This window comes from Dendrobates tinctorius, unplaced genomic scaffold (assembly GCF_039654945.1).
Source record: "Dendrobates tinctorius isolate UK_male_01 unplaced genomic scaffold, ASM3965494v1 ptg000111l, whole genome shotgun sequence".
In the NCBI taxonomy this organism is placed as follows: domain Eukaryota; kingdom Metazoa; phylum Chordata; class Amphibia; order Anura; family Dendrobatidae; genus Dendrobates; species Dendrobates tinctorius.
In genome coordinates, this window is record NW_027361779.1 from 13,438,986 (window position 1) to 13,464,728 (window position 25,743).

The window sequence follows — 25,743 nt, forward strand, 5'->3', positions numbered from 1 at the left end:
TTTCGACCGTTCAGAAGAGGAGGCAATAGAGCTGGTGGCTGTTTCGGCAATGTACGCCAAAACCTGTTCCTGATGCTCCGGGTTTAAAAGCGGTTTTCCTACTGCAAGAAAAGGCAACCTTACAGGCCTTCTTGGGCCAGAGGATGACGCAGGCTCAACACCTCCTGCTTTAGCTGCTATTGTGCTTTTGCCAGGACTAGTCGATGCACCACCACCATCAGTACCAGCCGCGCCCCCCTGCCCATGTCTGCGGCCTGTTCCACCATACTTCTGTTAGGGCTGGCGGAACGCACCAAATTATAAATAATAGTAGGTGCGTTCGCAGCCCAGGGTCCACCTTGCAGAGGTGGTACACTGCTGCTAGGTAATGGCAGAAGAATAGAGCGGCGTGAAAATAGTCACACGTGGGTTACGTCACCCAGTGTGAACAGGAGCGAACTCTGTTGACTCACAGAGCTGCACAGCCTCTCAATGCAAATACCGGAACCTGTTTAGCTCACAGAGCCCAGCCAAAAAGCGCACAGAAAGCGGCCACAGAACTCTACCCCAAGGACACGGGGTTAGAGTTCCTCTAGGCCCTCTGAGCGCACGGCGTCGCTGCCCCGAACGCCGCTATAGACGCTGGCTACGGAGTGTGGAGCATGTGCACTGAGGCGTACCGAGTCACTGATGGGGACTAATGCCTGACTTCGACTCTGCCCTACCTACACCTAAGCCTGGGTGCAAGCAGGCGAGGCTGCACAACACATGCGTACCAAGGGTAGGGGTTTCATAATGAGTCAGTCACCAGAGACATTCATACGTGCATACATCACTCACTCCTCATAGTCTGAAAATACAGTGTATCCTAGCGCATGGCCGAGCGGCCATGCAAACCTTTTATAAGCCGCGAGCGTCCGGGACCTTCCTGGTTTCTCAGATGGGCCAATCCGAACAGGAGCAGGACCTGAGCATGTGACCTTCGATCTCCAATGGAAGATCACTCCACGGGCATGCTCAGTGGCCCGACATGAGGACTTATTCCTTGGAGAATCTCGCTGCTGAGCAGCCTGCATTGCCATAGCTGTGCCAGAGGTGGCAGCAGCAAGCAAACCCACGGAGGTGGTCTTGGCAGATCGCCAGGACCAACGAGTTTGCTCAGCAACCTCCTCTGCGGCTGGGAAGAAATGGGAGACCGCAGGGGTCGGGATTCCTGCTGTGCAGCAACAAGAACCCGATGCCTAACAACTTCCTCATGTTTGGGAAAATGTAGCCAAAATACCAGCAGAGAGATGGTACTGTATGAGGAGCGTCCAGCTGTGTAAGGTGTATTAAACAAACTAAGGGTATGTGCACACACTGCAGATTCACCTGCGGGTTTTTTTCCTGCGGAACCGCAGGTAAAGTGCCCTGCGGTTTGACACCTGGACAATGGAATAGGTGGCAAACCGCAGCAGAAACAATTGACATGCTGCGGAAAAAAAACCGCAGCTTTTCCGCAGGTAAAAAACCGCAGCGTGAGCACTGCGTTTTTTAAAACCCATAGGCTAACATGGTAAAGTACCATGTCTGCGGAAATGCTGCAGTTCTGCAGGGCCAAAACCACAGCGTGTGCACATGGCTTCAATCAACGTATATGTTATGTTAGTCACAGACGCTCTCACAGTATGTATTGGACCGTAATCCAACAAGCAGATATACGGAACTGTTTGAAAAACAGACACGACTCTATGGTGTAGGTGTGGAAAAACGGACAAACTCCTCGTTTTTTTTTTTTCCAGAGTCACACACAGGTAGCTTCTATTTGTCCGTGCTAGAAGGCGGTATACGGTAGTGTGTGAGGAGCGTACACCGCTGTACAATGTGTATGTAAAATTGTCAAGCTCCGTGTATTTGTATACAGACTGACACATGCTGTCTGTCTAGTTTTTACCGTAATCAAACAGCAGATATACGAAACTGTTTGAAAAACGGACACGACTCTAAAGTGTAGGTGTGGAAAAACGGACAAATGCCTCAGTTTTTTTTCCAGAGTCACACACAGGTAGCTTCTATTTGTCCGTGCTAGAAGGTGGTACACGATAGTGTGTGAGGAGCGTACACCGCTGTACGGTGTGTATGTAAAATTGTCAAGCTCCGTGTATTTGTATACAGACTGACACACGCTGTCTTTGTCTAGTTTTTACCGTAATCAAACAGCAGGTATACGAAACTGTTTGAAAAACGTACACGACTCTAAGGTGTAGGTCTGGAAAAACAGAAAAACTCCTCGATTTTTTTTTCCAGAGCCACACACACAGGTAGCTTCTATTTGTCCGTGATACCAGCCGGAATACACGGTAGTGTGTGAGGAGCGTACACTGTTGTACGGTGTGTGTATGTAAAATTGTCAAGCTCCGTGTATTTGTAAATGGACTGACACGCTGTCTCTGTCTAGTTTTGAATGTAATCAAACAGCAGATATATGAAACTGTTAGAAAAATGGACACAACTCTAAGGTGAATGTCTGGAAAAACGGACAAACTCCTCAGCTTTTTCTTCCAGAGTCACACCCAGATAGCTTCTATTTGTCCGTGATACCAGCCGGAATACGCGGTAGTTTGTGAGGAGCGTACACCGCTAGACGATGTGTGAAAAAATGAACGCTCAGTAACTCACCAGGACAAAATAATAAAATTTGGAGTGCTTTGAAAAAAGCAGTTTGAACAGCAGTGTGCACACAGCAATGCAGCTAGCAGGTAGCCTTAAAAGGCAGCCTAATCACCACCAGCGCTGCTGCACACAACAAAAAAATCCTCCCCTTTCACTGCACACTAAGGCTGGAATCACACATAGCGACTCACCAGCAATCCTGACAACGATATAAATGTGACAGAAAAACTGACGGCACATCTAGAACTAGTCTGAATAGGTGCATACCAAAAAACAGCTTACATATCAAATAAGAAAATGGTAGCACACAATTGCATTAAAGCATGTCAAATATGAAATATGTGAAATACGAATAGCATAATGGCTTTAGTAAGACATATCAAAATGGCTTTTGTAAGGCATATCAAATATGAAAATATGTGAAATACGAATATCATAATGGCTTTTGTAATCTAGAAAAACATATGAGATACTTAGCACAAAATTTGGCCAAAAGATGTGAGCCCATTCACCAACATCAAGGTGATCTCAGATTGAACGGGTCCCTATACTAACTGCCTAGTATGAACTAACCTCTGGCTAATAACATGGTAAAGCCTGTGTTTATTCGAAGATAGGAACCAAAATGTAATTGAATGCAATTAAAATCACAGCTTGATTAAGGGCGGAGTGCTCAGTCAGAAAGCTAGTATACAAATGACAGAAAAACTGACGGCACATCTAGAACTAGTCTGAATAGGTGCATACCAAAAAACAGCTTTCATATCAAATAAGAAAATGGTAGCACACAATTGCATTAAAGCAATATGCTTTTCACATATTTCATATTTGACATGCTTTAATGCAATTGTGTGCTACCATTTTCTTATTTGATATGTAAGCTGTTTTTTTGGTATGCACCTATTCAGACTAGTTCTAGATGTGCCGTCAGTTTTTCTGTCATTCGTATACTAGCTTTCTGACTGAGCACTCCGCCCTTCATCAAGCTGTGATTTTAATTGCATTCAATCACATTTTGGTTCCTATCTTCCTATAAATACAGGCTTTACCATGTTATTAGCCAGAGGTCAGTTCACACTAGGCAGTTAGTATAGGGACCCGTTCAATCTGAGATCACCTTGACGTTGGTGAATGGGCTCACATCTTTTGGCCAAATTTTGTTCTAAGCATCTCATATGTTTTTCTAGATTACAAAAGCTATTATGCTATTCGTATTTCACATATTTTCATATTTGATATGCCTTACAAAAGCCATTATGATATGTCTTACTAAAGCCATTATGCTATTCGTATTTCACATATTTCATATTTGACATCAGGCAAAACATAATGTGAAGACAAAAACATGTAAAATCAGGCATAATAATAGGTCAGTGACATACAGGCAAAGATATTAATACTGCACAAGATGGCACAAAACAATTCTGCAATACGTGTAAGACATTCTGATCCTCCGCAAGAAATCATCCAAATCTCTGTAGGAGAAATGAGTGGTGAAAAGGTGCTTGTGAAGTCAGCAACACATTGACAATAGATTTAGAAAATACACAATGCATTTCTGATAAAAATGAGAATCAATAGATTATCATTTCCAACATGAATATAACCTAGAGACAGTTCATGGAACCAGGAAGTCAGTAGAAACTATAACAGAAAACCCAAGCACATCCCAGCTAAGTTATGGATTCATCAGTCAGACATTTTTCCGTGATTTTTCACAGACACATGGTCCACAAAAACAACAGAAATGTGGACAGCCCTATAAACTATATTTGGTATGTGTTTCATCTGTGAAAATCATGGATAGACTATGTATGTAAAAAACTGGATGTCTGAACGATGCCTCTGTGTGCAATCCACAAAGAGTGAATCACGTTCGAATAGATTACTTAGAAAATAGTTTCAGAACATTCACTAAGAAAATATTTTTGCTCAATCTAGAAGAAAAATATAATTCTGGGTTACTATAACTATTATTAATTTAACATTTAGGAAGAAAAATAATAATAATCTATTTATCAATTGTTAAAAATAAATAGGATAAAACATTATTACTAAATTATTTTTAATAAAGTCTAGCACAGCATGTAAATATAATCGCACAAATATATTTTCTGAAAGAACTTTAGTGAAGCTGTAATGAATTGCAAACTTAGCTTCAATCATGCTATTTGGTAGTCTTTTCATGAAGTCTTTACTTTTGCTGCATTTCTAAAGTGATGTCTACAGGGAAAGCGATTTAACCGAAAGAGAAAAAAATGTGTGTTTTCTTACGCACTGGCTTGCAAAACCTTACCAAACTGTCAAGGTGACAATCCAAAACGATAATCAAAAGCACTTTTTACAATCCATCTTGTAAGTGCCGTAGGCAACTTTTCAATGAGACACTAACAAGTCCCAAAGAATAGGTAGTATTTAATATTTGATGCAATCAGAAATGTACACAATAAATGCGGAGCATATGTTGCACACATCCACAGCCTTTGATACAGCAGTCAATCTTAAGGATGAAAAAGTATAAATCTATAAATTCTCTACATTTAGAAATGAATAACGTTTACAGTTTCTTTCTTACGTTTCATTGTTTTAATAACATAGGAGAATTACATCTACTTGGCTTTACAGATTTTAAGTAATTGTTTTCTAATCACTACAAATCATGTTGAATAAAATATTAATGTTTTCAGAAAAATTACCAAGTCAAAATAGCAAGGTCAAAATATCTCATGTGTGTCACAGTTAGTTATGGAAACTGAAAAACGCCAAGGATGGAGTAAACAACTGAATGTCCTTGGCCGATTGGAGTCATAGCGTGCCATTTTTGGTTGAATCCATCTGTGGCAATTTTCTTACAAATTTTGTAACAAATTACACTATGGATTTGCTGCAAATTTCTGCAGCATAATTGCATTTTAGGAAATCTATTGCATGTTTATTTACCTGCGCAGATTATTTCTGGTACTAAAGATGAATGCATATCTACTGTGATAAATCTGGTTTTGTTTGGAATGACAAATTTATTTTCTTATCATTATTTGGCAAATAGCCCTTCTCCTACCAGAAAAAAATGTCATGTTTGAAGATGCCCCAGGGATATGTGCACAGAAAGTCTTATAAACACTGGTGTACCCGCTGAGTTTTTGAAGCAGAAGTTGCTTCAGGAAAATGTCCGTAGTGTTTTTCTTGAAGTATCTTCTTTGGTGACTCTTTGGTAATTTTGCTGCAACTTTGCCGTTGTCTTTTTTTTCCAACTGTATGTAAAGACTAGTGAGCAGCTTCCAAATGAATGAAACCCACCTGAAGAATGATCATGTCGCTTCTTTTCGCTGCTCCATGGCTATGAAGCTCTGAAAAGAAGCCGAAAAAGACTGACATATGCACAGAAAGTCATCTTGACATTGCACTGCATATGCTTATTCAATTTGCCATTTTTAAGCAATGTTCTAGTGAATTTCAGGGGCATTCCACATGAAAAGGACATTGTATGCACATACCCTAAAGGGATGAAAAACAACCCTATGGAAGCTGTTATTTTAGTTATGCAAACTTTACAAAAATGTTTCACTTTTCAATTTATTGTTAGCTACAGTATAATCTTCTGGTTTATACAGATGTACCTGTATTTACTGATATATTCTATACATAATAATATTATATTGAGGTTTTTAATCAAAGAGAATCATTCCATAGAAAAAAAAAGCAACTTGGTCCACTGTTAATGTTCCTGTCTCCGAAATTATAAAAGTTTGAGATCTGGGAAATACCTGTGAAGTAAGAGGTTTAACAAACAGGATGAGTGAGCCTTCTCTCCTTCAGTGGGTTTGGCATTTAAGCAAATGTGTTGGGTGCATACACCATATTTTTGGGGGACATGGTACAGTTCTTCTCAAAAGTTTACATACCCCAGTAGAATTTTTGATTTCTTGGCATTTTTTCAGAGAATATGAATGGTAACACTAAAACTTTTTCTCCGCTCATGGTTAGTCGTTGGTTGAAGCCATTTATTGTCAAACTACTGTGATTTTTCATTTTTTAAATCATTAAGACAACCCAAAACATCCAAGTGACCCTGATCAAAAGTTAACTTACCTCATTTCTTAATACCATGTATTGCTCCCACTAACATCAATGACAGCTTGAAGTCTTTTGTGGTAGTTGTGGATGTGGTTCTTTATTTTCTCAGATGGTAAAGCTGCCCACTCTTCTTGGCAAAAAGCCTCCAGTTCCTGTAATTTACTGGTCTGTCTAGCATGAACTGGGTGCTTGAGATCTCCTCAGAGTGGCTAAATGATATTGAGGTCAACAGACTGAGATGGCCACTCCAGAACCTTCACTTTGTTCTGCTGTAGCAAATGACAGGTCGACTTGACCTTGTGTTTTGGATTGTTGCCATGTTGGAGCGTCCCATGTGCAGCTTCAGGGCTGATGATTGCAAATTTGCCTCCATTATTTGCTGATAACATACTGCATTCATCTTTCCTTCAACTTTGAGCAAGTTTCCTGTGCCTTTGTAGTGCACACATACCCAAAACATCAGCGATCCACCTCCATGCTTTACAGTAGGAATGGTGTTCCTTTCATCATAGGTCTTGTAGACCTCTCTCCAAATGTAACGTTTATGGTTGTGACAAAAAGTTCAATATTGGTCTAGTCACTCCAAGTTACCTTGTCCCAGAAGTTTGGAGGCTTGTCTCTGTGTTGTTTTGCATATTGTAGGCGAGATACTATGTGGCATTTGTGCAGTAATGGCTTTCTTCTGGTGACTTGACCATGCAGCCCATTTTTCTTCAAGTGCCTCCTTATGGTGCATTGTGAAACAGCCACACCGCTAGTTTACAGAGAGTCCAGTATTTCAGCTGATCATTTTTGTGGGTTTTTGTTTGCTTCCTGAAAATTTTTTCTGGCAGTTGTGAACAAAATTTTTGTTAGTCTACATGACCGTGATTTTGTTTTTACTGAACCCCTGATTTTGCATTTGTTAATCACAGTTTGAAAGCTGCTGACTGGCATTATCAATTCCTTTGATATCTTTTTGTATCCCTTTCCTGTTTTATACAGTTCAACTACCTTCTCCAGTAGATCCGATGGCAATTCTTTTGCTTTCGCCGTGACTCACAATCCAGAAATGTCAGTGGCTGGATGAAAGATGCAAGAGTCTGTCTGGATCCCAGAATCTCACTCAGCTTTTATGCACACACACTGACTATAAGCAAACAGGTCACAGGTGAGGATGTTACCTTTATAAACCATTCAAACCTATTTGTGTCAGCTTCTGTGCATGTTATCAGGTAAAAATCACCAGGGTATGTAAACTTTTAATCAGGGTCATTTGGATGTTTTGGGTTGTCATTATGATTTGAAAAGAGAAAATGCAGTAGTTTAACACTAAATGACTTCACCATACCACTAACCATGAGTTGAAAAAAAGTTTTGGTGTTATCATTCATTTTCTCTGAAAAAAGGCCAAGAAAGAAAAACTTCTCATGGGGTATGGAAACTTTTGAGCACAACTGTAGTTTTGTGGGGAGGTATGGCTCTAGATGTCATAGAAGAATAGAATAATTGATTGGCATGACAACTATTAACTTAGTCAGTTAGCTAAGGTTGTTAAATTTCTGAATTGAGCAGCATCAGAGAATGGGATTATTGCTAGGTATGCTGGAGTTAGCATAGTCACCAAAGGTGTAGCAAGAGGAAGTTACACAAGAAATAAATGAACATCCGGAACATCCTATTCAAAATACTAAAGTCATCAATTAGTTTGGAACAAACAGGGATCACTGGGTAAAAGACAAAAACTTATGTTAGGACTCCCACAAGTGTGCTTTTTTTGGTTCATTTGAAAAACACACAAAAGAAAATACCATTATAACCGCACCAAAAAAGCTAGATACATTACAAGACAATGTTGTATGTGCATTTTTTATTACAATTGATCTTGGGGAAAGCATTTAAAGCAATATTTGAGAAAGGTTTTGAGCTGTCTGAGCTGAAATGACACATAGGCTGATTAAAATCCATTTTCTCATCATCTGCATGTTTGGAATTGTATATACTGCATATTATAACTTGGAGTACCATACTCCAGGGTACTCTTCATCATGAATACTGGTGTACAGTCTTGTTGAATCTGGGCCTTCAAGTTCACCATTGAGGGTGCTTGACATTAATGAACAGAAACCACAAAAAAGTTTTTTTATCAGCTGATTTCATTATTGTAAATAGCCTGTGTATTTTCAATTGTTTTATATTGATACACCCACCTCTTTTAAGGAATAGGCGGCACTGTCGTTTACTGCAGGAAACTGAATGGTCCAATTCTGATGAGCAATTAGCAGTAGAATGCAAGAGGACATCTCTCAAGCAATCTCTCTACCAGTCCAGCACTGAGTGCTCAACAAATTAGCAAGCAGTGCAGACATCTGTCATCTCTTACACTAGGTAGGTACACCACTTATCTATACAAAAATAATTTTTAAGCAGTGCTCAGTGCATACACAATTAGTAAAGCCACAGTTGTTATGAATGGGTCACCGAGGAGGAAAGCGCAATAGGCTATGCCACCAGAACACCAGAGAGGTTGGTTGCTCAGCGGATTGCAGACCCCTGATCTTAACAACACAACTAGCAGTAGCCGTGGAACATTCCTACGTTGCCCTAGACGCCTCATCACAGCCGAAGGACTAACTAAGCCTAAAGACAGAAATGTGAAATCTAAACTGCCCCGGAGCAGATCCCCAAAGGAATAGACAGCCCCCAAACATATATTGTCCGTGAGACAAGATGAAGCACAAACACAGACAGAAAATAGACTGAGCAAATGAAGGGGCCAACACTGACTAGATAGGACAGGACTGAAAAGGCACTGTCTGCAATCACGCAAAAACCCTAACAATTACAACACGACTGATGTACAAAAATACTAAGGCTTGCACATACCTCGCCCCCACTATATCAGCACTCAGGTCTGAACTGGCGGCTAGCAACAGGCTAATACAGCAGGGGACTGAGCAAACAAACACAAGATACAAAAATACAGGGCAGGAGCCAGCAGCCCCTGGGGGAGCAAGCTGACCACTGACAGCAAGGCAAAATCAGATGCAAAGGGTTTAGCAAATGACACTTAGCTGAAAAATGCAGGATCAGGCAGGAGACAGAAATCCTCAATAAGCAAAGAAAGGAGTATCACCGGCAGCTACTGAGAGAAGTCTGCTCTCTTATGTAGTCCCAGTCACTACCCCCACTCCTCCAATTATCTTCTGCAGCTGTTGGGTTAACCCTAGAACGCATACCCATAGAAATCTACACATTCACGCACCTGGGGCCTTTTAGGCCTGTTTACAATTATCATGGAATAACTCAAATAAAAATACTTTTCAAAGTTTATTGCAAAGTAAGGATGCATTCCCACTAGCACTGGGGTCCGCCAGGACGGGATTCCGTAATGGATCTGACCTCCTGGTGACCCCAGCTAAGGCTGGCGGACGCATACCTGGGGCCTCGCAGGCCTGCCAGGTTACTTGTTTTCTATTTTCTGTAAAATTACTTTAGTTAGAATTTTGAAATTCTAGGTATTCCTTAGGTATATAGTTGTTAGTAATTTCCAGTTGTTCATATATTTTTATGTTATAGGCATTTCGGTTTAACAACCTTTTTTTGGGACTACCCCATATTCACGCACCTGGGGCCTTTTAGGCCTGTGTGCAAATAACACGGAATAACTCAAATAAAAATACTTTTCAAAATTTATTTTACAATTGCAAAGTAAGGATGCATTCCCACTAGCGCTGGGGTCCGCCAGGAGGTGATCCGGAATGGATCTGACCTCCTGGTGACCCCAGCTAAGGCTGGCGGAATCCCGCCATACCGGCAGCCTTAGCTGGAGTTACCAGGAGGTCAGATCCATTATGGATCACCTTTGGTGAACCCCAGCGCTACTGGGAACACAGCCTAAGATGTGTATATTTCAAAACAGAATTATGTGCATAAAACAACAAAAAAGTAAGTAAACGGGCACGCCAAATATAGGCATTCTATATACAATTTTTTTATGAAAACATTTTTTGGTTGTAGCAAACTTGGTGCAGGAATATTTATTTGTAACTTTACATATTCCCCCAACAATTCTCGCATATTATTTTTTCGGCTGAATGTTCCTTGCATACAATTTGTCCGCAAGTAGAACAGAAACGCTCCGATTTTCTTTCCTTCTTTGCTGGACAAACATAGCAGCGCTTTCTTTTTTTTTCTCTTTGCTCTGGATGTTCCAGAAAGCGTATTCCACATCGGCTCATTGCCTCTGTAGTTTGCCTTGATAAGCATATCATGCTGCTTCTCTCCATCATAGTAGGCATCAAAAGTTCATAACAAAGTTCTGTCAAAAATAGACGTCTCTTGTCTTTCCTGTTGGCATGGAATTCTGGATTAGTTTGACAATAAACAATGTAGCTATTGAGGGCTGACACATCAAGGATATTGGAAAAAGGGGCAACAGGCCAACGTTTAGTCTGCCTTTTACACGAATACTCATCAATACCAATCATTTCGTCCATCTTGTCGACACCTCTTTTTGTCTTATTATAATGCAGTATGATTTCAGGTTTTTTTTTCCTGTCATTGGTGTCAATACTTCCATCGTGATGCATTGTACTCAGTAATATCACGGATTTTTCTTTCTTGGCTTTATAAGACACCATTGTTGCTTGATTGCAGAAACCGAATACACTCTCGTGGATTGTTCGCTGTGCATTGTGCTTCATGATTGGAGGAATTTCGCGGCGGTTTGGCCTCATAGTACCAACAAGTGTAAGTTGTTTTTGAAGCAAAAAGTTGGCCATTTCAAAATTGGTAAAGTAATTATCCATTGTAATATTTTTTCCTGAATTGAAAATTGGTAGAGCAAGTGTTTTTACTATGTCGGAACATAGGTCTTTCTGGACTGGAGCATCAGCTTCTTTGCCACAGTAAATCAGACCTTTCATCCCATAATAGCTTGCTGAATCGCACATCCAGAAAATTTTTATGCCATACTTAGCTGGCTTACTGGGCATATACTGAATGAATTTGCAACGTCCCCTAAAGGCAAGAAGTTGCTCATCCACTGTCACATTATCACTGGAATGGTAAAGCTTTGTAAAGTTCTTGATAAAAAGATTCCAGATATAGCTTATAGGGGCTAATTTATCTGTTTCCAACCTCACAGGACGAGTTCTCTTATCATTAAAACGAAGGCATCTCCGAATACCCTCAAATCTATTGATGGACATAGTAGCTTTGTAGTGTGGATCTGCAAATGGGTTCTGAAATAACTCTCTGATTGGAACATCGTATGATTTTGTCGACCCTGCCAGAAAAGTAAGGCCAATATAAGCATATAGTTCCTCTTTAGTTATATTTTTCCATGTTTTTGTTCTTCCTGACGCGATACGTTTTCCTTCTACGTTAGTACACAAAACTACCTCATCTGCAATATCATCCGAAACAAATTTACAGAAAACATCTCTTTTGGACATGAATTGGGGAATTCCGACAGCTCCTTGAGCAACTCTAATAATTTTATGTGATGGGGTGCGTGCAGGAGCCGCAGCACTACTGTTCCAAAAAATATTCGTTTTAGATGTTCTATTTGAACGTTCTGCTGGATGCACTACTTCTTCATCATCTGAAGAATCGCTGGACGATGAAGTTGATACATTAGCTGGTGGCATGTACTCTTCATCAGACAAAGAAATTTCACTTTCTTCATCACTATTGAAAACAATCACCTCGATTTCATGGTCAGTCAATCCCCTGGAAGTAGACTGTGCCATTGTAATTTTAGATGTCAGTAAACTAAAAAGAAAAAAAAAAAGATTACAATCAGGCTTGTGCACTGTAAACAGTATGTGATAAGACTCTTTGTTAGGGTCCCAGCACACCAAGCGATATAAAGCAGGTAAAGTGCAGCCCCCTTCCTCTTACCTCCAACAGATCACTTTCTTGTAGTGCAGTAGAAGCCTCTGGTTTTGGAGCTCAGAAAGTTTCGATTTCCAGACAAAAGAAAGCTGACTTCTTCCTCCAAAGTCTCTCCAGCAATTAGGACAAATAGACCTGCGATGAGGTCAGAGACACATGACTTTGTGAGGGAGCCTCCCTTCCAAGATCACATGACCATGTTGTCATGCAGAGCCCACACTCTTCCCAGCAATAGCAGAGTCATAAAAGTTCTTCCCCAGCAACAACACAGACAAAAAGACTGAGTATCACAAGTAAACCTAGTACAGGCCTAAAAGGCCCCAGGTGCGTGAATATGGGGTAGTCCCAAAAAAAGGTTGATATACCAAAATTTCTGTAACATAAAAATATATGAGTAACTGGAAATTACTAACAACTATATACCTGAGGATTACCTAGATTTTCAAAATTCTAACTAAAGTACTTTTACAGAAAATAGAAAACAAGTAACCTGGCAGGCCTGCGAGGCCCCAGGTATGCGTTCTAGGGTTAATATCATGTTGACCAGCTCCACTACCAGCAGTATCCACCAGAGGGAGCCTTGCCTCAAAAGTCAGATTAAGAGAGTTCACAACACACAGTGCCCTTAGGAAATTCCTCTACTAGTACAGTGTACATCATCAGTAGAGCATTCAATCAATTTTCCTGGTTGTCTATGTGACTGTAAGAAAAATGCATTTTCTATGTGCTGCCAATTTACTGGTAGGGATAGCAGCACTTATTGGAAAGGATAGATGGTGTTGTCTCCTAGTGAGGGAGACTGCTCACTGTTCATGAATAGTGTTGAGCGATACCTTCCGATATCGGATCGGATTGGATCGGACCGATACCCCAAAAATATCGGATATCGCCGATTCCGATATCGGAAACCAATGCAAGTCAATGGGACACAAATATCGGAATGAAAATAAACCCTTACTTTCCTTGTAGGTTAATTCTACATGAAGGTATACAACTAAGAATAATGTAGAATGTATTGGGGGAGGTGGAGGAGACATTAAAGGCATAGAGGTTTAGCCCAATCAAATGGAATAGCAGGAATTAATATTTTTTTAAGACTTTCGGAGTTACAAAGATATTGACTGTGTTAAACGGGTTGTGTAGCAATAGAGGGAGACATTCAGAAAAGGCACATGTTGGCTGAGTGTTGGAATGAAGTGCTTCATCTAGCTTGGAGGTTGACTGAGCCCCTGACCCGGAAGACACGGCACAGATGCAGGCACCTGTATGCACAACAGACTGTGAGTAAAGCTTTGGAACTACATGCCCTGGTGTCCTCCAGTTATTCCTGCGCCAACACACTCAGCACTGAAACATCTCTCTGCCTGGCACTGCATCATCTACATCTCTTCACTACCTCTCCATCTACACTGCCCTGGGACTACAGCCCTACCTGTGGAGGGCCACAACATCAAAGCTGCACCACACCATCTGTCCCAGAGGATCTGTCTGCAGCGTCGGCTTAACATCTTCATTGCCAAACACCACAGGTGGCATCACGAATCATTCACTCATAAACTTTAATCATCATCCACACATTCAACATTTCCCTTTTACAATGGACGCCCAGGGCCACGGATCGGGTCACAGCTACTGTGACATCTCCCATTGAAACCAACGGGCCCGGTACCGAGTACCCCATCAGCCCTGGCGGGCAATCCAACTTGGCGGAAATACATAACAGAACAGGTTGTCCGGGCTTTTCACATAATCTCAGTGTATATCTAGGCTGCGGAATGCTGACAATAAGTAATTTACCTTTTGTGGCTAGTCTGCACGGTTTCCAAGATATCATCTCTTGCTTCTAAGATAAACGTCCAGGGGGGGTGTTCTGGCATTGAAATGAGAACTGGTCGTTTCCTCCTCCCTCACTAGTTTCACTTTCCATAGATCACTGTTCAGCGTGTGTCTGGGGGAGGAGCAGCTGGGTGGTCTGCTTGCAGCCAATCACAGCCATGCCATTAGTTAACATGCCTAACATGCAAAAAAGGATGTGCCCACACTTCTTAGGATTCCTCATTGGCTGAATCAAATCAAACTGGCTCATAGCATTATGGGAACTTCCAATTCCGGTATTCGATATGCAAAAAGTATCGGAACTCAGTATCGGAATCCCGATACCACGAATATCAGCCGATACCCGATATTTGCAGTATCGGAATGCTCAACACTATTCATGAACGGTTATTGTTAGAATAATAAAAGCAAAGGCAAAACACTGACCGTGAAAGATCTCCAGGACTTATGTCTTGAACCCCACCATCAGGCTCCACCAGTATAAACATACTCATATTTATGGTGGCTCAGTGGTTAGCACTGCAACCTTGCAGCACTGGAATCTTGGGTTCAAATACCACCAAGGACAACATCTGCAAGGAGTTTTTATGTTCTCCTTGTGTTTGCGTGGGTTTCCTCCAGGTACTACGTTTTCCTCTCACATTCCAAACACATACCGATAGGGAATTTAGATTGTTATCCACAATGGGAACAGTGCTGATAATGTCTGTAAAGCACTGTGCAATTAATGATGCTATATAAGTGAGTAAAATAAATAAATTTACATGCGTGTTCACAATAAGCACAGAATAATGGATTATGTACATGCCAATATATCATACACAGTTGTGGGAAAAACTGTTTGCCCCCCTCACCGATTTCCTGTTCTTTTGCATTTTTGTCACACTTAAATGTTTCGGATCACCAAACAAATTTAAATATTAGACAAAGATAACACAAGTAAACACAAAATGCTAAGTTCTTTATTATTAAGGGAAAAAAATCCAAATTTACAAAGCCGTGTGTGAAATTTTTTTTGCCACGTAAACCTAATAACAGGTTTTGCCACCCTTAGCACCAATAACTGCAATGAAGCGTTTGTGATAACTGACAATGAATCTTTTACAAAGCTCTGGAGGAATTTTGGCCCACTCTTCTTTTTGCAGAATTCTTGTAATTCAGCCACATTGGAGGGTTTCCAAGGATGAATCACCTTTTTAAGATCATGTCACAGCATCTCAATTGGATTAAGGTCAGGACTTTGACTAGGCCACTCCAAAGTCTTAATTTTGTTTTTCTCAAGCCATTCAGAGGTGGATTTGCTGATGTGTTTTGGATCATTATCTTGCTGCATAACCTAAGTCCCTGATCATCACACCTTTGCCACCATATTTTACTGTTGGTATAATGTTCCTTTTCTGAAATGCCAGATGTAATGGGACATACAGTACATCTTCCAAAAAGATAAATTTTTGTCTCGTCAGTCCAAAAAATAATCTCCCAAAAGTCAAGTCTTGAGGATCATCAAGATGTTTTCTGGCAAAACTGAGATAAGCCTTTATGTTTTTATTGCTAAGCAGTGGTTTTTGTCTTGAAGCTCAGGCATGCAGGCCATTTTTATCCACTCTCTTTGTTATGGTGGAGTCATGAACACTGACACTGACCTTAACTGAGGCAGTTAATGCCTTCAGTTCTTTGGATGTTGTTGTGGGATCTTTTTGTGACTTCTTGGATGAGTCGCTGGGGTAATTTTGGTGGGTGTCCACTCCTGGGAAACTTCAATACTGTTCCATCTTTTCGCCATTTGAGGGTAATGGATCTCACTGTGGTTCACTAGAGTCCCAAAGCTATAGAAATGGTTTTATAACTTTTTCCAGATTGATAGATCTCAATTACTTTATTTTTCATCTCTTCCAGAAATTCTTTGGATCACGGCATGATGTCTAGATTTTGAGGAATATTTCAGTCTACGGCACTTTTTCAGTCAGGTTCTATTTAAGTGATTTCTTGATTGAGAACAGGTGTGGCAGTAATCAGACCTTGGTGTGACTAGGTAATTTGAACTTAGGTTCCCAAAGACGTGATAAAAATGTGATAAACCACAGTTAATTTATGTTTTAAAGGTGTGAGGTAATGACTTTTTCACACAGGGCCCTGTAGGTTTGGATTTCCCTTTGACATAAAAACCTCAATTTAAAAACTGCATTTTGTGTTTAATTGAGTTATCATTGTCTAATATTTAAAATTGTTTGGTTATCTGAATCTTTTACGTGCGCCAAACTTGCAAAAGAATAGGAAATCAGGAAGGGGACAAACATACACTTTTTCACACAACTGTATCTGTGTTTATACTTTCCACAAGCACATATAGAGTGCACACATGCACACAAGCAAATATAAAATATGTATGTTTACTACACATACAGTACATATGTACAATTAATAATAATTCTTATTTTTAGAGTGCCATCATATTCCGCAGCACTTTACAATTTTAGAGGGGACTTGTACAGACAAGAAAGACATTACAGAATATGCATAACTCAGATATCAAAAGGAGTGAGGGCCCTGCTCGCAAACTTAGAATCTATGAGAAAATAGGGGAGACGTGATATGTAAATGGTAAAATATGCTTATATTGTACAATACTGTCATAATATATTAAATAGGGTATGCACATAAGGATGCATGAACTGGTGCCCAGCACAGTACAGACATAGAGGACTAATAAGTGCATAGAGAGTGTGAACTAATGCTACTGGGGTCATGATTTTGAAGAAAATGTTGTATTAGTCAAATGGAGATAGTTACATAAGTGTGGTAGGGCGATAGAAATGTGTTTTAGGCCACGCTTAAAACTGTGGGTATTGGGAATTAATCAAATCATCCTGGGTAGTGCATTCTAAACAATTGGTGCAGCACACGAGAAGTCTAGGAGACAGGAAGGGGAGGTTCAGATTATTGAGGATTTAGGTTTATGTCATTTGCAGAACGGAGGGCACTGGTAGGGTGGTATATTGAGAAGTGGGAGGAGATGTAGGGGGGTGCTGAACCACGGAGCACTTTATAGTTGAGAGTGATAAGTTTATATTGAACTCTGTATTGGATGGGCAACCAGTGCTATGACTGACACAGGGTAGAGGCATAGGCATAAAGGTTGATGAAGAATATGATCCTGACTACTACATTCAAGATAGATTGGAGAGGGGGTGGTTTAGTAAGAGGGAGAATGACTAGTAAAGAGTTGCCATCATCCAGACAGGAAGGAAAAAGAGAGGTCTAATTCTGGAGCTGTTTTTTGAGGTGTAGGTGACATGGTCGGCAAGTGATTGGATGTGGGGAGTAAAGGAAAGATCTAAGATGAAACCAAGACAGCTGGCATTTTACTAGGGAGTTATTGAGGGGCCACACACGGAAATGGCAATATCAGGCAAAGATAGGTTAGTGATTAGTTAGAAGGAGGACATAATGTTTAAGACATTGGAAAGACAATCACTGGTATTTTGTAGTAATGCATAGTTCATATCAGGAGACGAGGTATATAATTGGGTGCTATCAGCATACAGATGGTACAGAAAATCGAATCTACTGTTTGTCTAATGGGGTGGTGTACAAGGCAAAAACAAAAGGGGCATAGAACTGATCTTTGAGGAGCCCGACAGTAAGGAGAAGGAGAGAGGAAGAGGAGCCAGCAAAAGACATAGTGGAGAAGCTGTCAGAAAGTGAGGTGGAGAGCCAGGAGAAAACAGTGTCCTTGATCCCAATTGAGGGAACTATACTGAGGAGGAGCTGGTGATCCACAGTGCTGAATGCTGCAGAGAGGTGCAGGAGAATCAGCAGAGAGTAGTAACCAGTGCATGGAATTTTCTTCCTTATGAGATTACTGAGGTCCCAGCCTTTGGTCAAGCTTTCCTTTAACCTGCTGCTTCACCCAAGATTATATTGCTGTTACTGTGTACTGACCTCTGGATATTCCTGACTATGCAACCTCTTGATCCTATAACTATACAGCTGCTACTGTGTACCGAGCTCTGGTTATTTCTGACTATGCAACCTGCTGATACTTTAACTATACTGCTGCTACCATGTGCCAATCTCTGGCTATTCCTGACTATGCTACCTGCTAGTGCCACACCTACTGGTTGCAATAGCAGTACTCCAACCCAGGTCAGCCCATAACAAATGGTAGAACCACATATGGAAATAACAATATTGGGCATAGGTAGGTTAGTGGAGGGAGAAAACACAAAGTTCAGTTTTTGACAGATTCAGTTTTAGATAGGAGGACATTATGTTTGAGGCAACGTAAAGACAATCACTGCTATTTTATAGTAATGTTGGGCTGATGTCAGACAATGTGTATAATTGGGTGTCATCAGTATTAACCCCTTAACGACCATCTATCCGCCGCTAAGGGTACTTAAACCACAGCGACATTAATTCACGGCCCTGTGGAAAAAGTAAATAGCGCCCCCCAGCATCGTATTTTCTCTGGGTCTTGGCTGCCAGGGGTAGCCGAGACCCTAGAGTACATAATTCAGGTTGGTATTTACAGACCCTGCTTTTGTGATCGCCGTTATTAACGCTATAACGGCGATCGCAAAAAAAAGCCTTGATTTTGCATTAAATTTCACTCTCCTCTGATGTGATTGCACATCAGAGGCGAGAGAAATAGGGTCCCCGATCCCTTGGTACCTCCCGGTGGTCCTTGTGGTCCTCGGACCCTCCTGCCTCCTCCAGTGGGTGCCCCCATCTTGGTCCCGAAAGAAAATGGCGGGCGCATGCGCAGTGCACCCATCGAATATGCCGGCCGGCAGATTCCATTCATTCATTCTGATCACTGTGATAAACTCTATCACAGTGATTAAAATGAAAAAATTGTAAAAAAATACCCTATTTATCACCCCCTTAGGCTAGTTTCACACTTGCTTTTTTTTCCAGCGCGTTTTTCCCGCAAAAAAACGCATTGAAAAAACGCATACATAAGCATACAACTGCTGCGTTTTTTTCAAGCATTTTTATGAGCATGCAAGAAAAAAACGCAGCGTTTTTATGCGTTTGTATGCGTTTTTAGCGCGTTTTTACCGCGTTTGCGTTTTTTTCCAACATTTTTAGGTGGCCCCTCACACTACCCAAACCATGACTTTACTAACCCTAACCCTGACCCTAACCCTAACCCTAACCCTAACCCTAACCCTAACCCTAACCCTAACCCTGACCCTAACCCTAACTCTAACCCTGACCCTAACCCTAACCCTAACCCTAACCCTAACCCTGACCCTAACCCTAATCCTGACCCTAACCCTGACCCTAACCCTAACCCTAACCCTAACCCTGACCCTAACCCTTAACCAAACCATACTTAACCCTAATCCTGACCCTAACCCTGACCCTAATCCTTAACAAAACCATACTTAACCCTAACCCTGACCCTAACCCTAACCCTGACCCTAACCCTAACCCTAAACCTGACCCTAACCCTAACCCTAACCCTAACCCTGACCCTAACCCTTAACAAAACCATACTTAACCCTAATCCTGACCCTAACCCTGACCCTAACCCTTAACCAAACCATACTAAACCCTAACCCTGACCCAAAACCCAACCCTAACCCTGACCCTGACCCTAACCCTAACCCTAAACCCCCTTAACTAACCCTAACTCTAACTCAAACCCCTAAATTCCATGGTTAAAAAAAAAAAACGCATATGCAAAAAAACGCTTACATGAGCATGCCAGTGCGCACATATGCGCATCCATAGGCTATAATGGCCATTTTTAGCGCAAAACGTGCGCATATGTGCGCATGCGCTTTTTTGCAGGGCCAAAAAATGCAGCATGATGCGTCTGGAAAATCCAATCGCACACCCCAAAAAAACGCAGCGCATGAAAATCGCATACATGCGCTTACAAGCGCGCAGGTATGCGCACCCATGTTAAATATAGGGGAAAAAACGCATGCGCAGGTTAGCGTTTTTTTCCAGCGCTAAAAAACGCAAATGTGAAACCAGCCTTAGTTAGGCACATAAATTGAAATATAGAAAATATATTTATTTTCAATTTTCCATTAGAGTTAGGGTTGGGGTTAGAATTAGGGTTAAGGTTAGAATTAGAGTTAGGGTTACAATTGGGGTTAGGGTTAGAATTAGGGATAGGGCTGGAATTAGGGTTAGGGTTAGAGATTAGCATTAGTGTTAGGGTCGGGATTAGGGTTAGGGTTGGGATTAGGGTTAGGGGTGTGTTGGGGTTAGGGTTGGAGCAAGAATTGAGAGGTTTCCACTATTTACCAATTTTGAGGGTCTAAGTTCTCCTGTTATCCTTGGGAAAATAAAAAAATTGGGGCTAAAAAAAAAATCACTTTTGTGGAAAAAAAGATTTTTTTTTTTTCACGGCTCTACGTTATAAACTTCTGTGAAGCACTTGGGGATTCAAAGTGCTCACCACACATCTAGATAAGCTCCTTCTGGGTTCTAGTTTAGGCACATCATGGGCTCTGCAAATGCAACATGACACCCGCAGAACATTCCATCAAAGTCTGCATTGCAAAATGGCGTTCCTTCCCTTCTGAGCTCTCCCATGTGCCCAAACAGTGCTCCCCCAGATATGGGGTATCAGTGTACTCAGGACAAATTGCATAACAACTTTTGTGGTCCAATTTCACCTGTTAACCTTGGGAAAATAAAAAATAGCGGGCTAAAAAAATAATTTTTGAGTATAAAAATGATTTTTTATTTTCACGGCTCTGCGTTATAAACTTTTGTGAAGCGCTTGGGGGTTCAAAATGCTCACCACACAACTAGATAAGCTCCTTGGGGGGTCTAGTTTCCAAAACGGAGTCACTTGTGGGGGTTTCTACTGTTTAGGCACATCAGGGGCTCTGCAAACGCAACATGACGCCCGCAGAACATTCCATCAAAGTCTACATTCCAAAATGGCCCTCCTTCCATTCCGAGCTCTCCCATGTGCCCAAACAGTGGTTCGCCCCCACATATGGGGTATCAGTGTACTCAGGACAAATTGCACAACAACTGTTGTCATCCAATTTCTCCTGTTACCCTTGGGGAAATAAAAAATGGTGGGCTAAAAAATCATTTTTGAGGGAAAAAAATGATTTTTTATTTTCACTGCTCTGCGTTATAAACTTCTATGAAGCACTTGGGGGTTAAAAGTGCTCACCACACATCTAGATATGCTCCGTAAGGCGTCTAGTTTCCAAAATGGTGTCACTTGTGGGTTTTTTTTTCACTGTTTAGGCACATCAGTGGCTCTCAATATGAGACATGGCGTCCAATCTCAATTCCAGCCAATTCTGCATTGAAAAAGTCAAACGGTGCTCCTTTCCTTCTGAGCTCTGCCATGTGCCCAAACAGTGATTTACCCAAACATATGGGGTTTGTGCGTACTCAGGACAAATTGCACAACAACTTTGGGCATCTAATTTCCCCTGTTACCCTTGTAAAAATAATAATTTGGGGGTGAAAATATCATTTTTGTGGAAAAAAAAAGATTTTTATTTTCACGGTTCTACGTTATAAACTTCTGTGAAGCAATTGGAGGTTCAAAGTGCTCACCACACATCTAAGCTCCTTAAGGGGTCTAGTTTCCAAAATGGTGTCACTTGTTGGGCGTTTCCACTGTTTAGGGGCTCTCCGAACACAACATGGCATCCGATCTCAATTCCAGCCAATTCTGCGTTGAAAAAGTCAACTTCCTTTGCAAGCTCTGCAGTGCACCCAAAAAGTGGTTTACCCCCACATATGGGGTATAGGCATATTCAGGAGAAATTGCACAACAAATTTTGTGGTTCATTTTCTCTTTTAATATAGTAACATAGTTATCAAGGTTGAAGGAAGACTTTAAGTCCATCTAGTTCAACCCATATCCTATCCTAACTTGCCCTAACATGTTGATCCAGAGGAAGGCAACACTTGTGAAAATAAAAAAAAAATTGATTCTGAAGTAAATTTTTTGCAAGAAAAGTTAAATGTTAATTTTTTCCTTCCACATTGCTTCAGTTCCTGTAAAGCACATAAAGGGTTAGTAAACTAGCACATAAAGGGTTAATAAACTTCTTGAATGTGGTTTTGAGCACCTTGAGGGGACCAGTTTTTAGAATGGTGTCACTTTTGGGTATTTTCTGTCATGTATACCTCTCAAAATGACTTTAAATATTATGTGGTCCCTAAAAAAATGGATTTGTAAATTTTGCTGTAAAAATGAGAAATCGCTGGTCAACTTTTAACCCTTATAACGTCCTAATAAAAAAATTTGTTTCCAAAATTGTGCCAATGTAAAGTAGACATGTGAGAAATGTTATTTAATAAGACATTTGTGTGACATATATCTCTGATTTAAGGGCATAGAAATTTAAAGTTTGAAAATTGCAAAATTTTCAAAATTTTTGCCATATTTCTGTTTTTCATAAATAAACGCAAGTCATATCGAAGAAATTTTACCACAAACATGAAGTACAATATGTCACTAAAAACAATTTCAGAATCACCGGGATCCGTTAAAGCGTTCCAGAGTTATAACCTCATAAAATGACAGTGGTCAGAATTGCAAAAAATGGCCTGGTTATTAATCTGCAAAATGGCTCTGTCACTAAGGGGTTAAGATGGCACTGACAAGTGAATCTACTGATTGCTTGTTTGTCCAATAGGGGTGATGTAAAAGAAAAGGAGGGGGTCTAGGACCGAACCTTGAGGAACCCGGACAGTAAGAACAATGGAAAAGGAATAGGAGTCATCAAAAGATACAGAGAAGTAGTGTTTAGAAAGGTAGGGGAACCAATAGTGTCCTTGATCCTGATAGGATGACGCCACCCCCTGACGAAGGTACGCCGAAATGTACTTCGGGTCTGGCACATCCCAGGGACCCCTGCAGCATATACAGTAGGTATTACACGCAGCATTGATTGTTTACTTTCACTCTTTGTTTTTGTGCAACTTATTTACAGTGATTCACTTCAATTAAATGCACTTGAGCCACTTATTGCTTTTTTTACGTTTTATATGTTTTGGTTGCACTATTCATTATTTTTTATACATATTGCTGCACAGCCGTTTTGGTGCACTATATTTTGCACTTTATTAATATAAATTTTGTTTTATATTATAGCACGGTCACTTTATATATTTATAACTATATTATTATTTATTATTATATTGTATCTGTGTGTATATATATTTTTATGTTACCATATATTTTGGTCCCCGGTAGTGCCTTATCCATGGCATTGACCCCCTTTTTATACATATGTGATTTATTTTTATATATATGCTAATTATCAATAAAGTAATGTTGACACTTTCTCGGTGGTTTTGTTGGTTTTATCTTATTGTACCGAGTGGTCTTGTTTATATTGCATGTGTGCTTGTGTGTGTTGAATTGACATCATATTATTGCACTCTCTCCTGGAGTATATTTTAATTTGTATATACTGTGCTTTGCACAGGTCTCTCTCTATGGACATGGATTTTAAGGCCAAGGAACAATCCTGGCTGAGCCGAATTAATCAATTATTTGGTAGTGGTGGGTCCAATGCTAATGGTTCAGGTGGTCAAGGATTAGCTGATCTCTCTTCTAACATTAAAAATCTACATAAACGTACTTGTTTATGGTGGAACAGGGCCTTTTTACAGAATTATGTTAGTCGTGATTTAATACCGAGGGGTTTACGTGTACGAGTGATCCCCTCCTTTCCCATTGAAGATGATGAATTTATAAAAAAATTGGGAAGAAATATGTAATAATGCTTCCAAAAAATTCATGGAATTATTAACTAATCTTAATACCAAAAATCTGACTAACATTGACTCACAATTGGAGAATGCCTATACATTAGCTAGAAACCAGTTGACGGCAGAGAATCTCCTATTTATTAATACATCTATGGAAAAAGAAGTTGATTCATGGGTCAAGGAAATCCAAGAGAATCAGACTCATAAATTAACTAGGGACATGAAGGATCGTCAATTAAGTAAAATATACAACTGGAAGAGACCTTTTGTTTCTGAAAATACTCATATCCGGACAACATCTACTTCCTCGATACCTTCTTTGAGTGAATACTCTGACGCCTCAGCTACCTCATCTACATCATACAAAGATGTTGTTAAACGGAAATGTAATCTACGTAATTCACCACATAAGAGAAGAAAGGACTACTCTCCTCAAGAAAATCGGCTTCAGGTAATTAATCTAAGTATGCATCAACTCTCTGAGACAGATTTGAGAGTTCTTGGTAAAGGCCTTACTTTTTGTCCGGATTCACGTTCTGATACTTTTTCAGCTATTAAGGACTTACACCTTTTTGAAGGAACTTTGATGTTCAAAAAATATTTTCATGATGAAACAATACACGATCTATTTCCAACAGACGCAGAGCAGGAAGCATTACAGATATTGAATGAGCTGTGTTTGGAACATTCATCTTGTGAAGGAAGTAAGGTCCCCTCTTGCATCAAGCCTCATTCTAAGAAATTTCCATCTTTTACTTCATGTTCAAATATTGATCTATTTGTGAAAATTCTAAGTGAAGAGTTTAAGAAGATTCCTCAGAACATTTCTAAAGGTAATTTGTCATATGAGGAACGTATGAGTATTGATAAATTAAAAAAATTACCAGACGTAGTCATAAAGCCCGCCGATAAAGGCGGCAATATTGTTATTTGGCCATTTCATGTATGAAACTGAAGTTTTTAAACAACTTCGTAATAAAGTTTGTTACAAAAAACTTTCATTTAACCCATTGTCCTCTTATGTGTCAGAGTTAAATAGTATTTTAAATGAAGCCATGGAAAGTGGTACTATAACCAAAGAATTGAGTCAGGCATTAACCAAGAAAGAACCTTGTATACCTACTTTTTACCTTTTACCGAAGATTCACAAAAGTCTAACATTGCCCCCTGGAAGACCGATTGTATCTGGTAACTCTAATTTTTTGGAAAATGTAGGTAAATATATAGATTTTAAACTTAAACCTTTAGTAGAATGTCTTCCATCTTTCATACGAGACACTAGTGATTTTTTGAAGAAAAATGATGGCTTACACATTGATGATAATGCACTATTGGTTACATGTGATGTTGAAACATTATATACCAGCATTAGACATTCTGATGGTATACAAGCCACGAGATATTTTTTATCCATGTCAAATAATTCTCTGTTATGATGAGTCACCGAAGGAGGAAAAAACAAAATACCAGCTAAGTCCAGAAAAACCAGAGAGGTTGGCAGCTATCGGATTGCAGACCCCTGAACCTATCCACAACAACTAGCAGTAGCCGTGGGGGGTTCCTACGGTGCCCTAGACCCCTCGATCACAGCCGGAGAAC